General features: G+C 37.7%; 1 protein-coding gene across 3 annotated transcripts in view; it reads right to left on the bottom strand.

Annotated features, from left to right (window-relative positions):
* RAB27B (RAB27B, member RAS oncogene family) overlaps window positions 1-18,078 on the bottom strand; it is a 174,592-nt gene that overhangs the window by 53,811 nt on the left and 102,703 nt on the right. Inside the window, exon 1 of one of the 3 annotated variants that reach the window (XM_003827233.4) lies at window positions 12,958-16,230. The exons of the other annotated variants lie outside the window; for them this stretch is intronic. The gene's annotated coding sequence lies outside the window, so the exon portion shown is untranslated. Of the gene's footprint in view, window positions 1-12,957; window positions 16,231-18,078 lie in introns of those variants that run through there. 3 annotated transcript variants of the gene reach the window in all.

Below are 18,078 nucleotides of genomic sequence, written 5' to 3'. Positions count from 1 at the left end.
AGATCTTTTGCTATCATATATCTTTGATGTTGGCCATTTAGTTTACAACGGTGGACCTGTTTGCTGAACCTACAGTTATTTATAAGCCCACCTCTTATGCTGGTAGTTGGCTAAATTTGGCTTAGAAAATAATGTCACCATTCTCGATGGAAAAATGCTCAGGCTAGTTGATCAGTTACTAATACTTTAGTCTGCAGAATTACCACAGCACCTGCCAATTCACCAGCTCAATCTACTTACATATACAGTAGTTTCTCAGTGTTCATGGGGGATTGGTTCGAGGACCCTCGGTGGATACTAAAATCCGCAGGTGCTCAAATCCTTGTATAGTATTGGCATATAATGTTCTGCTATATATTTTAAACCATCTGCAGATAACTTATACCTAATGCAATGTAAATGCTATGTAACTAGTTGTTATACTATATTGTTTAGGGAATAATGAGAAGAAAAAAAAGTCTGCACATATTTAGGACAGATGCAATCATTCATTTTTTCCCCAAATACTTTTGATCTGTAGTTGGCTAAATCTATGGATAATGAACCCATGGATGGGGAGGACTATCTGTACTTTTCCTGCCCCTGCCCCCACCTCCCCCACCCCCCCACCCCTCCCACCCCACCCCCCAAACAAAGACAGAGTCTTCCTCTGTTGCCCAGAGCTGGAGTGCAATGATGTGATCTCAGCTCACTGCAACTTCTGCCTCCTGGGTTCAAGCAATTCTCCTGCCTCAGCCTGCCGAATAGCTGGGATTACAGCGTGCACCACCATGCCCGGCTAATTTTTGTATTTTTGGTAAAGACGGGGTTTCACCATGTTGGCCAGGCTGGTCTCGAACTCCTGACATGATCCGCCTGCCTCAGCCTCCCAAAGTGCTGGGATTACAGGCTTGAGCCACCCACCGTGCCCAGCTGGCTATCTGTACTTTTAGATGTTAAATAGGTGGGAAACTGAGAACTTATTGTCAAAGATACCCAGTCAAGTGTTGTTGACAGTATTGGTGAATGAGCCTCAAATTCTATGAAATTCCCTTCCTGAGGATGGACTTAGAAACTCTACAGGAGGAAGACAAAAGGCCCTTTCTACAAGAGAGGATAGTGACCATATTTTCAGAACTATGGATCAAAACATTTATTTAACTTGTTAAATATTTATTATTTATTTAACCCTGAATCTGCCAGTGTAATGGAATATTTAAAGCAGTAGCTGCTCCAGAAATTCTAGGCCATAGCACTGCCATCCACATGGGTCACATTAGATTTTACTGATAAAGTTATTTTTGCCCCAAATTCTTCTCGTACAACTCTATTTTTAAGCCTGGAGCCTCTAACATTAGGCATGACTTTGGATTTTTGTTACATGTAAACAAGCAAATATATTTACTGGGAACAGTAATTTATAGCTGTTTTTAGTCATAACTTACTTTAGCAGAAATTAATTTATCAGAAAGACTGGCCAACAAATCATTGATTTCCTAGCTTGGGGGCTGCAAAATGGCACTAAGCACTGTAGAAAAACATCAAAAGAAAGAAAGATGGGCTCTGAAATAAAGTTCTAAGAAAGATTAATTTTACCCATGATTTGTACTACAAGGAAAGAACTTTACCCTCAATTAATATGAAAGATACTCAAGAAGACAATCTTACCTTCATGATAAAATAGACAAGTCATAACATTATTTGCCCAGACAGAATTTTAGGAGCCATAGAGAATGGCCTTATAAAAAGCTTCATTATTTCCAATTAAGTAGGAGAAACTGAGGATATATTATTTCTTCACAAAGTCTGCAAAAAAGCATCTTTTGTTTCTTCCTTAATAAGGTGTCATGACAAAGCAACTATTACTTATAATGTTATTGACTTATGTATAGACATTATGCTATAGTGTAAATGTACTTCTGGAAACAACACTGGAATAAATTTCATAAAAATATTCACTCCTGTAATTCTAGTATAAATTCTTTTCTGATCCATGTGTACAGGGTAATTTTAAAGTCAGAGTAATGAAGTGATATTTGCTGCTAAAAAAGCAAAAAGTTATTCACCATTCAGTCTACTTCTTAGACTTTTCTTAATTAGTGTTGGATTTTAGGTACACTCTCAGCATCTGGGGGTGCTAGATAGTACATCAGGACAAAGAAATAGGACCTTAGTAGATAAGAAACCTTTACTTTTCTGCCCTTATATTTATTTGTCCTTGGGACCCTGTGGTTTGGAGAAGACCTAACTGTTGCTTGCATCACCTAGTTCAGTTGTGCCTTGAAACCATTCCTTGGGCTGATTTTGGTAATTGGGTTACCTAAAACTGGAATCAGATTATGGCTACAATGGGAGAATGTTTGTTACTTTAACTCTCTTTCATCTTTTCCATGCTGTGTATATTTACGGCACAAAGGTCTTGTAATCTTAGCAAGTTATATGTAAAAACTTATTCCAAAGAGAAAGCAGTAGTAGGAAAAAATAGAATTTGCAAAACTGTTCCCATTAAAGTCAAAATTACTAAAACTTTTGATTTTCTTACACAATAGCCTAGACTTGAACCCTGTTATATTCAATGAATGTATGCTTTTGCTGATAATAATTTGAAGCTGAAAATGGGGTTGCTTATTGTCAGTCTTTAGTCAAGGGTTTAACATCAATGCATATTTTCACCCTTGATAACCATGTCAAATAGTCATTATTTAAAATGATTCACAAGTGTTCATCATAAGTTGTAGGAGGACTTCTTTTCCAGCAATATTTGTGTCCTTTTTCCATATTTATTATTACTGTCTCATATAAGTCCATATACTCTTTACAAAACAAGAGATTTGTCCCTATAATGTTAGCTTACTTACTAACAAAACACAAGAAAAAACACATTGATATTTCCCAAAAGAATGTGAAAGGTTGATCAATTTACAGATGGGGATAACATAGAAGATCAGCAGTTGGATACTAGTTTAGTGAATAATATAAGTAGCCAAATGCTTAAGAAAAAAAAATTAAAGACCACAAGATTGTAATCAGAAATCTTGCCTGGAATATTTGTAGGTATGTGTCTAACTCGTACGAGTCATTTAAATGTTCTCCGTCTATGATCTCCACAACAGAAATAACTCAGATATTGCCATATTATAGGGAGCTTTTATGAAAAACATATTTGTTCAGAACTAGATGTCTCAAATGATGGATCCATAACAAAGAAAGTGTTATACACCTGAAATCCAGAAAGAACACAGAGAATATCTCAATCGAAGAAGTAGGCATACAATATGTTCTCATACTAATTATTAAATAGTCAGAAATACTTGTGATGGAGAGTGTGAAGCACCCAGATGGTGGTATAAAGAATTTTTATAAATGTAATAGAATATTCCCCAAACTTTTTCAAACAGTGGACTAGAAAAAAAATATTAACATGGAGATGAAGAAGGGGAAGAGAAGAGGCAGAAGAAGAGACAAGGTAACTTTCCCTAAATTTGGTCAATCATTTGACATGTTTTTCAAGTCAATTTCTTGACAATATTTTACATATTATTGGAATCTACACAAATACTCATTACTAGACAATTATTCTGTAATTTTTTTAGAACATCAAGATACATTTTGTTATGCTTTGGTAAGTAGATCTTGAGGATAAAAGTGTTATCAATTTAGTGACAGCAGAGCTAGAACAAAGCTACTAATTAAAATGAAGAGAATGGGAGTTAATTTGCACTTAAATTAACATTGGCTGTACATCAATTATTAGAGCATGATATTAATGAGCCAGAATCACTTGATTCAATCACTTTCTGTTGGGTTCCCAATCTCTAGTACTAGAACATATTCCTAATTGAGACGCGACTTGTCATTTTTCACAGGGTGGGTTGGGAGAGAACATAGGTGAAAAGAATTATGCATGAAGGAAACATTACTTAGTGATTGCCCCCACAGAAGCTACAGGCATATTTATTATGCCCTTCAATTGAACAACAATGATTTTAATAATAAATACATATACATACACACATATATATATAATTAGATATATAACCTTAAATTTTCCCCAAGTCCTTCCAGAACTTAAATGTCTTTATTAGCCAAAGCAGAGTAGTGCTTGCAGAAAATAAAGAAAATAATTATTCCTCTCTTATGGTTACTCCACCTCCTTCTTTCCAGGACCTCCTTGACAGATGGCATTTGGTCTCATAGATTTTGGAGATCACCCGTGTGCCTGCATTTCCCAGTCATTATCACCAGCCTGACCTCTCCTGAGAGGTCTAGATTTCAAGAGTCATTTTCTTGAACATATACAATTGAATAACCACAGGTATCTCAAATGCAGTTCTTCTTCCTCCCCCAACCTGCCTTTCCTTTTGTATGTCTGATTTCAATTTTGAGGACCACTATTTATCCATCTATTGCCTTAGTACAGCCAGAAATTTAGACTTTATAATAATTTCTCCTTTCCCCCAATGTCTGGTTAATGCCCACCCTTGCTAATTATTTTTTTAATATTAATATAACTTATCTTCTCCAACTTTACAATTTCAGACCTTTTGTATTTGCCACTCCTCACTGATCTCTCTGCAGTTTTAACCTCCTTAAATTTATCTTCCTCTTTATTACCATAATACTGCCTTCAAACCACTAACTGAAAACTTATCAAGTTACATTAAAATTATCTGCTCATGTAACTCTCTATTTTACTAGATTCTAAGTTCTTTAAGAGCAGGAACTATATCTTACTGACAATTACAACTAAAGTACCTAATATGACCTGACAGATAGTAGGCACTTAATGAATGTTTTAAGCAAAAAAATCAGATAGACAAAAATTATACCAGAGATTAAATCGGTATTGTCAGGTTTAACATGGTGACCAGGTCTTTTGTTGTAATAACATCATCAGCTTTAACCAACTTAACATTTTTCCTAATGTTTATAATGTCCTACAACAGGCAGAAATTTTGCTCCTTGAAGAATGTCATTAATTCTTGGATTTCTTATTTTCATCTTTCGGATCAAGTGACTATGCACAATGCATGTTTACTGTGGAAAACACCAATTAGAAAGCAGTTTTATGTTTAAATCCTCCGATTTTAATGTCTACACACTTTTAGAAAACATGATTCCTGAAAAATAAGTCAAAAATATTCTACTGGTTATAAAATATTGCAATGCAAACAGAACATCTTTCTTTAAACATATAGTTAATATTTATGAATTTTAATTGTTCCTTTTCTGAGTTAGTTCTCTGTTCTCAAGTTGCCAAGCTTATACCTTCATGTGTCTCAATGTTTACGATATTGATTTTAAGAATCAACCTCACTGCTCTGGACTACTTAGACCTTGAAGGCTTTGTTTTACTAAAATCACTAGAATCTAATACCATCTAGAACTGAAGAATGGGAAACTGGTTTCTGGGTCCCTGGCCTCATGCATAAGTCTACCTTAAAAGTCAAAGTGAATTTTGAAAGGGTGAAAACTGTAAGGAATCAGAACCATGGAAAATACACTTGATATGAAGATCTGCTGGGAAGCAGAATAACAATATAATTTGAGGGAAATTCATCTTCGAAGCAACTCAGTTATTATCATTTAATCACTTTCCAAAGAAAACCGCAATGTAGAATTTTATGACTTCCTCAGAGATTGCACAGGAAACAGATGCCCAGCAAGGTTTCTCCAAGTCTACAGAGGACACAAAGCCTGCAGGTTGGTGTACCTGCACCTAGTGATCAGTATGTTCTGTCTTTATCCATTTTTCATCTCCTCCTCACCTTTATCTAAATATAAGCTGCTCTGTAATCACAGATGCATAAATTCTCATCAAGTACATACATTCCTGAGGGCACCCAAATTAAGCGTGTTCAGAAACAATACTAATGAGTACTTGCTGGGTGCATTTTACTTTTGTCTTCTTGGTTTTCCTAGTAGGTAAGTGAAAAAATAAAATACAGCAAAGGAGATCTGGGGAGATCGTATAGGCCAATTTCAAAATAAGTAGCACCTGATGATGGCCTGGTGATGTCACACGAGAAAAGCAAACCCAAAGTTGCTCATTTCATCTTATTACTATTACTGCTATGCAGGCTTCATCAACTAGCATCTCGCTTCCAACTGAAGATTAAAGAATAGACTTTTCAAACATGATGGCCTATTTATTTAAGTCTGTTTTATTACGTTTTAACCCTCAGTTATAAGTATGAGAATATTTTCGTTACAGCAATTTTTTCCTGTAACATATGTTTTGCAGTGTTGTTTCCTAGGTTCTTCCTAATAGAAGCGTTTACTTCCAAACCTTGAGAGGCAGTATTTGAGAATAGGTATTACAAACCTTAGGAAGATTAAGATCAAAGATTGAGTGAGAGAGGCATAGATATAGGGACTGGGAATTACAGTTTCCATACAGTTAGTTGTGATATCTATCTTTAGTTCGCTTAAAGAATTAATAAATTAGCAAACAGGTTGCATTGCTCCTATATTTTGCAGCATTTGGGAGAAAGTTCCAGAAAATTAGAGGCTTAAGTTACTCCAAGGAGGCACCTGAGTCAATGTGTGGCACCTGTTAATATTAGAAAAGGTGTCTACTTTTTCAAAGGCACTAAGACATGACTAGTTTCTCTTTCCCTCTGAAAAATCTGATTTCATTTTGTATTTTTAATATTTATATATGTACAGGAACATTTATCAACAGTCCATTTTGTTTATGAAAATAATATATTTTGAATAATAGACCATAAGAACTGAATAATTCATTTAACGAACTTCTCAGGCTCTGATTACCTTGCCTAAGTTAGATTGGGCAAATATAATACAAGCTGATTTTGCTTTTACTAATTATTATTGTTCTGGTATATCCCTCAGGTCAGATTTAATACATAATCTCATTTCTTTTCTGAGCAAGTTAAGGAGAGAAACAAGAAGAAAACAGATTAAGTTGACCCCAAGTTCAATATGATTGAAAATAAATTTATGTGCTAGAACGAAGCCAGAAAGAGGACTAAAATGAAGTCTTGTGCTTTTTCCCTAAACGTTTTAAAATGAAATTTTCCCTCTATTATAGAGTTCATATGTTCCTATCTCTTCTTCCATGTTTACATATATGCACACACACACACACATATATATATACACTTATGCACACAGATTTATGTATAACATAAAGATAACCTTAGTTAGATCTAAGGTTATCTATCTATCTATGTATCTATCTCTACCTATCATCTACCTAGAGGGATAGACACATAAATGGAAGGAAGAAAAGGAAAAAAGAAGGAAAGAAGGCAGGAAGTAAACATCAAACAAGAATTATGTGTTGCCCAAGTCTAGAGCTGAACAGTAGGGATGTTAAAATAATCAACCCTTACCTTTTATTTTACACAGGAGAAAATCAAGATCCTTAAGGAGACTGAATGCCCTGTCTATAGTTATACACCACTCAACACTAGCAATATTTGACTAATAATAGACTTCCTACTGGTTTCATTTAAATCCCACCAATATATGAAGTCTATATCTCCTTTCTATGAAACTGTTCCCAAAATTATGTGAGTGGGTCTTGGTATCCTTGAATACAGCTGTAGCTACCTAGAAATGTTTTTCCTGCTTTTCTGGATATTAAACATTTGCTTTATATGGCAGATACTACTTAATTTCCTTTGATAGTTCAACCTCCCAGTAGAAGCCATCTCTATATAACAGCTCTGACAAGTAAGTTTTAGGTTGCGGCACTTCCTGATCTTCATTGGTCTTGTCTAGTTTCTGCAATGACTCTTCCCCATTGGTGCCTCCAGACTCACCTTGTGCCTCTCTCTGCCACCTGCTTTCCATTCTCCAAACTCCTTTTCTCAGTTTCTTGAATGCTCCAAGCTCTTTCCCAGGTTAAGAATTCAGCAAATCCTTTTGCACCGTCTGGTTTGTTCTTTCTCAACCCGTTCACCTGACTAGCAACCAGGCAACCTTTAGGTCTCAACTGAAATTCTCTTTCCTCACAGAGGTCCTCTTGACCACTTCTGCCATTAGTCTTTCTCATTTAAAGAAGTTATTTGCAGTCACAATACCTTCTCAGCTTTCTTTGATTTTAATTTTCTTTTGGTGTTGTCTAGACCTTCCATTTTGAAGGCTATTTTCTTTCATGTAGAAAGAAGAGGGATTCATGGCCGGGTGCAGTGGTACACACCTGTAATCCCAGCACTTTGGGAGGCCAAGGCAGGCGAATCACCTGAGGTCAGGAGTTCAAGACCAGCCTAGCCAATACGGTGAAACCCCATCTCTACTAAAAATACAAAAATTAGCCTGGTGTGGTGCCACATGCCTGTAATCCCAGCTACTTGGGAGGCTGAGGTGGGAGAACCACTTGAACCCCGGGGAGGGAGATTGTAATGAGCTGAGATTGTGCCATTGCACTCCAGCCTGGGCAACAGAAACTCCATCTCAAAAAAAAAAAGAAGAAAGAAAGAAAAAAGAAAAGAAAGAAGAGGGAGATGACCCTTCTTTATTCACTGCTTTGTTTCAAACAATTTGAAAATAATCTTTTGCTCTCCTGAGCATTTTTTCCCAAGCTTCGGTTCACTGTGCATTACTCTTCTTCAAACTATGCTCACAGCTCAGACAACACCTTCGTTAAGTATTTCTAATTATATGTTTCCTTTATTCATCTGTTCTACAAGTCATTTTAAAAAATTGAATTTATTAGAGCTTCTATGTACGTAGCCTCATGAGTTTTTCTGGGGGCCTCTTTTCAATTCTCTTTAGAATTAGGTGAAATGCTATTTTCAGAATTTTTTAAAGTTAGTTTTTCTGAATATCTTATATTGAGAACTCCATCTCTTTCCCGAGCTGCCAATGATTCCACACCGCCACATGCAATCATCACTTCTCTGTCCTCATCTCACTGTTTATCTTGGCCCTGTCTGACACCATTGACCACACCCTTCATCCTAAAAAAACATCCTGGCTTAGGTTCATGATGACACTCTCTTCCGGTTTGCCTTTCACTTGAATGGCTTTTTACTGACTCCTCCCATGCAAGGTCCCAAATGTCCGAATAAGCCAGAGCTGCGTCCTCAAGCCCCAATTTTTTCTCTGTAATCTCTCTCTGAGTGATGTCCTCAAGGCTATCACTCTAAATAGTATCCATAGCCACTTGCTTCTCAAATTTCTATATCCAGCTATGATGTCCTCTAGGTGCCCCAGATTCATATATGCAAAAGCCCAAGCTGATAATTCCACTTGGATGTTGAAAAATGCTTCAAAAGGCTGCAAAGAAATTCTTCATTTCCCATTAAAACCGTTTCTTCCCTAGCTTTATCCATCTTAGGAAATGGCCTTCTGTCTACCCAATATCTTCAGTAGGAATCCTGTTGATCATTTGGTTCTTTCTTTTCTTCACCTCCACCTTTATCCAATTTATTAGCAAGTTCTGTCAGCTCTGCCTTCAAATGTTTCCTGAATCTATCTACTTCTCTTGGTGGCCACTGTTCTGACCCTAATCTTTGCCACTGTTGTAGTTGGTCTACTGGAATAGCCTCCTAACTGGATTCTCTTCTACTCTGGTCACCCTACGACTTAGTCTCTTCAAGGAAGCCAGAGTGATCTTTTAAAAACATCACCTGGCCAGGCGCGGTGGCTCACGTCTGTAATCCCAGCACTTTGGGAGGCCAAGGTAGGCAGATCATGAGGTCAGCAGATCGAGATCATCCCGACCAACATGGTGAAACCCTGTCTCAACTAAAAATACAAAAATTAGCTGGGCATGGTGGTGCATGCCTGTAGTCCCAGCTACTTAGGAGGCTGAGGCAGGAGAATCACCTGAACCCGGGATGTGGAGGTTGCAGTGAGCCAAGATCGTGCCACTGCACTCCAGCCTGCCGACAGAGCAAGACTCTGTCTCAGTTAAAAAAAAAAAAGAAAAAAAAAAAATCACCTCCCCTGAGGCTTTTCTTGACCACCAAATCACACAGTCCCCTTCAGGTCACTCTCATTATATTACCCTTTAACATTTTTTTTTCTTAGTATCACTAAAAGTTCCAGAATTACTAATTTGTTTATTTACTTATCCGACTCTCTCCAAACCCCAGATATAATGTCCATGACAGCAGAGGCCTCGTATATCTCACTAACATCTGTTATCCACAGGGCTTAGAAGAATATTAAAGTTCATAGTATGCTCAGTAAATATTTATTGAAAAATGTTCAACGGGCTATATCTAAATCATAGTGTTTTGTCATTTTACTTGGAATAAAAAACAAAGGCCAACATGTTCATTGGGACCTTCAAAGTCCTCCAAGACCTGTCCCCATTATCTCCTCTCCCCCATTTCTTGCTACCCCCATCTCACTCCTTCTGTGCCAGGTGCATGGGCTTCTTTGCTGTTCCTGAAAGATGCCAGAATGCTTCAATCTAGAATGCTCTTCCTCCACATATCTACATGGATCATTCCATTACTTGCCTCTGATTGATATTAAAATATCATCTCAGTGAGGCTTTTCCTGGGCATCTGATCCAGAATTTCAGTCCTCCCTGACACCGGCCACTGACACTTTCTGCATGCCTCCTCGGCTTTATACTCTCTGCTGAGCACTTCTTGCTACTGTGCCATAGACTCACCCTGCTTATCTAGGTTGGTCTTTGTCTCCCTGGTAAAAGATAAGCTCTATAAGGTCAGGAATTTTGGTCCACTTCTGTCCACACAGAGCCCAGAACAGTGCATAACACTCTTAACAAATATTTGTTGAACAAATGAACAAGAAACTTAATTATCTCAATATATTGAGCAGTTGTTTAGTTAAAAAGACAAAATTTATTGAAGATTTCTTTGGCCATTTGATAAACAGAGTGTTACTCTCCTTATTGGCAATCTAGACAAGTTTGTCTTATTTAAGGAGTGCCAATGGGAGGTTAATATTTGGAGAACATGAATAATGATTGCAAAGGGTGTGAAAGAAATTGAGTAATACTATCAACTCCATATTTGGGGTTTACAATAGGTATGTTATTATGCGTAGTGATGTTGCTGCTTCCTACTTCTATAGGATATACTTAAGCTCATATATACCTAATAATGAATTTTAAAAAAATCATTCCCATTTGGCAGCCATCTTTAGAAAGTGACATATTCTTCATGGGAAACACCTGATTTGTCCTGTCTGTTTTTATTGAAATCATTTCCTTGCATCTCAACATTACAATTACTTGCTTAAGAGCTGAACTATTGGTCAACCTGCCTTGATGAATCAACTGAAGAAACTGGATTGTGAGATGAGTTTTATATGAGTAATTGTTCTATATCTCATGCCGTACTGATCTGAGAGCCCAAAAACCTAACCAAAAATTTGCACGAGTGAGGGTGGGAAAAGAGCAGGTTTCTATTCTGAACTACCTGGACATTTGGATAACTTCCATTTTTCCAGAAAAACAGTGAAATAAATGAACAGCAATTCTGAAACCACATACAGTTGTAGTGTAAACTGGCATACCAACTGATCTTCTACCAAGAAGATCAATTATATTAGGGTTACCTTCCCTATTGGGTCAAACATGCCTGTTCCAGAAATGACCTATGAGAAAGGGGAACTGTGGTTTGCTTACATTCAACAGATTCCCTTTATCCCTTCTTGGCAACTATGAGAACAGGCTCATCCAGTTTTATCTGCTATGTTTTGTTTTCCTTTCGAAAGCAATGACAGTAACACTGTATGAGAGGCCATAGTCAGTTCTGAAACAGAAAAGCTCCATTAATATTAAACTATCTGTCAAGATTACCCCTTTTTGGTCATTGGTAGGAATGACCTCTTGCCTTCAAGGATGGCTGACCCCATCTGGGTAGAGGATTATGCTAGGAAACTATGAAAAATAACTATTTGAGGGGCAATGGCACATGACAGGTATGTCTCTCTCTTCATCACTGCAATATGGACTTTACAGTAGCTTGAAAATTCATTAAACTTAAATATCTGAGTTTATATTCATGCTTAAGTCTATCTTTTCCCTCAACTTTTCAAAATTTATAACCATAAAACCCTGTATATTCTCTATATGAATGAATATGTGTGAATATAACTAAATATTGAGAACTATAGACATTTTTCTTATAAACAGAACAAAATCAAAATTCAGAGCTGTATTATATTAAACAATAATTTTGTTGTTAATAACCTTGAAATTATATGTTATTACTTTGGGCTTAATTTAATGATGTGCAGTTTAAAACAACTGGAATTACATACCCTTAGCTTTACATCTTGACATAAAAAACTCACAAAACATGATACAGGTGTGAAGGCTCTAACCAAACACAGCTTTTTCCTAGGAATGCAGTCTCTGCTTACAGTTCACCTACTTCAGTAATTTTCAGAGGCTTAATTAATGTTGCATTGGGAGGGAAAGTCTTGAAAGCTAATTTATTGTGATCAGTTGGGTGAACACACATGCACACATATACCCTAGTTGGTGCGACACTTAGATCAGAATTCGAAAGTAACAGAGCAAAAAATTGGAAAACAGAAAGTACTCTTAAGGTCTCTGTGGCTATTTCATCTAAGGAAGTGCATATAAATGTCTTATTGCTCTCCTGGCTTGCCTCACTAAGTCGCTCCTCCTGGAATGAAACTCTAAGCACATCATCATCCATGCTTTTTCTTATTCATTATTTTGATTGTTTTTTGAGATGCAAATGAAAGGAAATTGGCATTGCTGTGCCTAGGCTTTTTGTTTTTCTTTTTGCTTTTTTTGGTGGTAACCAGCTGTTTGATAAGCAAACACTCAAAGAGAGCCAGGTCGAGTTGGCCCATGCCATCCGTGCAGCACACAGCACTACTGTCTTCTTTGCAAGGATTTCTGCTAGAAACCGCGATCGAAGGTGCACACGCACTCACACATGCACACACACACACAGAGGCCTCACTTCCCACGGCGCAGGCCGGCGCTGCAGCACCCGTGTGGGTGGGAACGCGTTCCAGCAGCAGCAGCCCGCCTTCCCAACTCACCAGCCTGCGAAGTTTCCTTGCCGGGAGAGCAGGTGTCAGATTTCAGAGAGGTTTCCTTCCCCTTCCCAAGCCCTGGAACTCCCGGGCTCCACCGTCAGCAAGGAGACAGGATCTGCTCCACAGGGCGATGAGCACGGGGACAGCTACTTATCTCCTCCAACCTGTGGCTCCGGATGGGTCCAAGGCCGGGCGGTCCGCAGCCCCTGCCCGTCAGGACTGCGAGTGGCAGGGCTGGTGGCACCACCCTCGGAGTCCGCCGCAGCGGCGGGGCTGGGTAAGGTTTGTGTGAGAAGAAGGCGTGTCTGCAAGTCCCAACGCGGATGTGCGGAGCTCACCTCAGGCAAGTCTTGCTGGTGACTCAACTGCTGCAGTGAGAAACACACTCCGCTCGGGGATGAAGTCTCCACACTGTGGGGCTTCTAGCCCTAGCAGCGAGCTCATTTTTATTCATTTTTGTTCTGTGTTTTCTTTGATGTCTCTCATTCAAAGAGCCCAGGGCGCTGTGAGGACTGGGGCCCTGACATTGCGTTCTCTCCTCCGAGGGGGTGTCTCATTAACTATGAGGAGTGAAGGCGAGGGATTGCGAGTGGGGAGCAGAGGATGGCCTCGGGAAATAAAAGAGGGCGTTGGAAAGAAATTAATATTTTAAAAGTTAGGATGTGTTCATATGAATGCATTAATCAGTATGCAACATCCAAATTCACTTCCCAAAGCCCTAATTCACTTCCTAAAGTCACTTCAGAGATCAATAGGTTACCACTAAGTAAGATAATGAGCACAAGGAGGCATTGAACAAGTATTTGTTAAGCACCTACTATGTGCTATGCCGTGTTCTAGACACATTAGATTCGTCCACAAAGCAAAGATCCTGGCTGCCCATCTTGGGATTACATTTTAGACACATTCAGACATCCCTAATTTACAGACTGGTAGTAAAGGTAAGAATACAAGGTTGGGTACATTATAATAACAACCGGTTTACTCCTCTGTGAACAAAATTTAAAAGTTCCGAACCTGTGTCTTGCATTCATGTTAGTAAACAATGAGATGCCAATGACTGCTTGAATTTTAATTACTTAACTTGTTTCTTATTCGATGCCCTAGAGACAATCTGGGAGGCACTGCTGTTATCAGCTCCCAGAGAATTTCTTGTAGAAGGGAGCAAAGGAATAGCCCAAACCAAAACACAAAACAAACAATAGCAAAGTAGTGGAAAAATGGAATATTAGAGAAAACATTTTGGTCTCATAGAAATCTGTCTATTCTATTATGAAACTATTAAAGAAGTTCTATTTTATGTCCTTCAATGTTCTTGAAAGTTGAAAAGAAGAGTAATAATAATGCCTTCATATGTTTTTGTGAAGAATTGACTTCATATCAGTAATGTGTGTAGAACGTGCCTGGCACAGTAAGTTCTATGAATGTGTTGGCTATACTTATAATTTTGGTAACAATCTATTCCATTCTCCCCAAGTAAGATCCAGTTCCTAAAAATTATTTTGGATCTACTGCACAAAAGTCTTTGAGGCTCAGACTGTAGATTTTCAAAGTATATATGCTTGGAATCTATATTTATGATAAATCTACTTTGCATTTAACAGCAATATCTAAGTATATAAGAAGTGTGTGTCCATGGGCCCAGACAGAAATAAAAGAAAGAACATAAGAACCTTGAATCTTTTCCACTGTTAACACATTGACTTAAAATCACCCTCTGTGCTATACAATGATAACCCATATTCTTTATCTAGTTCATGTGTTCACTACTGACATTAGTCCTAATAGCTATTATTTCCTGTATGCAATAGAGTTTCATCTCATTTGGCTTTCACAACATTACTGTGAAATAGGCAAGGCGTCTATTATATTTATTGTCTCCATTTTCAGAATGAGGTAACTGAGGTTGAGAAAGTCGCAGTAAATCTGTCCAAAGTGATGAAGTTCAAAAGGTGGAAGTCAGGTCTATTGATCCTGAATGCTGAGCTCATAGTGGTCACTGTGTTGTGCTACCTCACTGCGACTTCTAGAAAAGGTTCCTGCCATAAGAAAATCTGACACACACATTTATTGATGACTCTCCTTGCCATCTTTCCCTAGATAAGTGTGTCACCTGCTTTATAGGGCCAACTCTTGCAGGGATAGCTCTCCTGGAGTGACTTGCCACATACAGTCCTGTCTCCAAGGTTCCAAGGCTCAGATCCAGTAGTGTTACATAGTGACACTACCAGAGAGTGGTGGAATATTTCCTTCCCTGGGAAGAGGGGTTCCAAGGAAGAGAAAGGGTAGGAAGACATAAGAGAAATGTTGCTTGGCCACTCCATGAAGGCCACTTTGACCAGAGGTAGAGCAGAATAAAAAACAATGGAAAACCAGTGAAAACCAGGTGACAGCATTGTGTGTCATGATAATAATAATAATAACGTCTTCCTGTACCTGGAATTTATGTAGCATAACTTAACTAGACATAACATCTGTCTAATTCAATCAATATGGCACTGAGGTAAACGTTAATGTACATGGGGTGATGTGTAGTTACAAATGGCAAGATTATCACATGTATTTCATCTCTCCTCAAACTGCTTTATTACAAGAATAAATGAATTTTTTTAAATGTTATTGAATCACAAAGACAAATAAGCAGATAAAATAACACATAAACTTGTAATGAATTTTGGAAGAAGCTAAATCAGATGCAGGCGTGGTAACTGATTTGGAAGAGCAGAGGATTCTATACACTGCATGCCTGCAGGAGAGATTATGGTAAAAAGCAAGCCAATTCTTCCTGCAAAACCTGGGCAGGCTCAGGCCTAGGAGGCAGAAATCTCAGCATAGAAGGAGGCCAGGTGGTGGGGTAAACACAGGGGTTTGGTTATACGTCTGTATATTGGAATGCTTGGACCCAGAGTTCCCTTCCCCACTGTCACACAATCAACCAACCATAAGTTCCTCCATCTGCTCAATCCAGCTTCCAGGAGACTGGAGGTTTATTTTCTGGAGAAAGTAAACTAGAGTAATTTGTGGTTCAACAAGATGAACTGAACACATGCCTTTTTACCCTGCTCCTAGAGATAATGAATAAAAAAGAAATTTATATACAAAACAGGAAAAAAATCTTTTGAAATTGAAAATATACTCAACATTTACAAAAAAACTGACAGATGGGTTAGAAGACTAAGTTGAAAAATCTCTCTATTTAGCTGCAGAAATTTTCAAAAAATGGAAAAAAATTCTGACTAATGGAAATCTCAGAAAGCTCTAGAAAAGAGTTCTTTCTATGCAGAAAAGGATAAAAACACTAATTTGAAAATAATGCAAAAACAATACCAGAAATGAAGATGATGAACTTTGGGGATCAAAAGTTTCACTAAACGTCCAGGAAAACAATCCTTTAAATTAATCAAATAATTAAACTCATTGAAATATATCATTCTGAGATAAAATAAATGCAGGAATAAAGAGAAAAACCTAAAACATCTTCCAGAGACATAAAGCAGATCACATACAAGGAAAAAAAATTGCATTGGATTTCTCAAGAGCAATAATGGATCCAGAAGTTTCTTTGAATGCCTTCACATTTTTTAAATGAAATTATTTTGAACTTAGAATTGTATATCAAGACAAACTGTCAGTCAAGCTTGATTTTAAAAAATTTTCAGATATGCAAGGACTTAAAAAATATACATCCTGTGTGCCATTTTAAAGTAACAGTTCCCCAAACAAGCTTATAAATCAAGAAAGAGGAAGAGATGAAACCCGAAAAATGCAGGCCCAACATAGGAGGCAGTAAAATAAATTCTCCAGAGCAATAAGTGTGAAGCAGGCCTAAAGAGAGGTGAACAGATGGCTTGCAGTAGGAATGTCTCCAAGAAAAAAAAATGGAAAGAAAATGATAGATTGTTTGATACACATGTGCATTTGAAAATACAGTAGATAGTGGGAAGTGCCCACCAGATTCCATGTTCTGCTCTTTTTCCTAAGCACCACACTAGATTTCATTTCTTAGCCCCTTGCAGGTGGGGAGGCATGTCACTGAGGTCTGGTTCATGGATTGTGGGCAGAAGTCATGTACATCACTTCCAGAGTATGCCCATAAAATAACCCCTGAGATCCTCCACACTTCCCCTCTTCCCTTACTAGTGTGCAGATGCGAAGAACCAACGAAGAGCTCTAAGACCCTAGAAGACATGAAAGCCCCTAGATGAAAAGTCATGAACCTGAATTAGGGTGTGACATGGCTACCTCAGCTGCCACACATTGGACTACCACATGAGCTAGAAGTAAACTTGTATTGTATGATGCCACGAAGATTTTTTAGAGTTGTTACCACAGTTAGATCACTCTGTTACAGTTTTAAAGATCAGTTGGAGGCAACTGTGAATAATATACAATAGGTACAGAGTGTGCTGAACTAATTTTAAAAGGACATTATTAACTCCATGAGAAACAAAAAGTTGCAAGAGAAAAGAAACATTATGATAGAATACCACTTTGTTCAGATCTGGACATAATAAAAATGTTGGGAACACCGACAAGAGAATTAACCCTAAACTACAATAAAACTACACGTGGAGGATGGCAGAGGGAAAGACTATCTGTGTATATGTGCAGGTAAGACAACTAAACCCTCAACCATCATAACAAAAATCAATAAATAATGTGTAAAGTTGCTAAATAAAGAAATAGCAGGATAAGCAAACCAGTTAGACATATAAAAGCACAGTTAAAAAGCTGCTAAAAGAGTCAAATGTTTGCCTGTGGGGATTAAGACCAGGGCTTAGGAGGCGATCTGCACTGTTCCACAAGAACTGTAGATTTTGATTTTGTTTTAAATTATGGGATGTATTACCTTAATAAAAATAAAATTAATTTTAAATTACCCTTAAAATACACATAAGGAAACAAAAGATTTGTTCTATAGAGAAAACATTATGCTTTATTAAAGTATTTGCATATACTTTAATATAATGATCTATAAGCAGTGGAGAAAGTGAATTGAAATGCAGAATGAAGATAGATTTGAGAGGTTTGCACAATGATTTATTCATTCAACAAACATTTATTAAGCAACTTGTGCCTGGTACACTGCCAGGTATGGGGGATGCAGTGCAGAACATGAAGGAA

The sequence above is a fragment of the Pan paniscus genome, chromosome 17 (genome assembly GCF_029289425.2).
Source record: "Pan paniscus chromosome 17, NHGRI_mPanPan1-v2.0_pri, whole genome shotgun sequence".
Lineage (NCBI taxonomy): Eukaryota > Metazoa > Chordata > Mammalia > Primates > Hominidae > Pan > Pan paniscus.
This window is presented reverse-complemented; position numbering and strand designations above follow the sequence as displayed.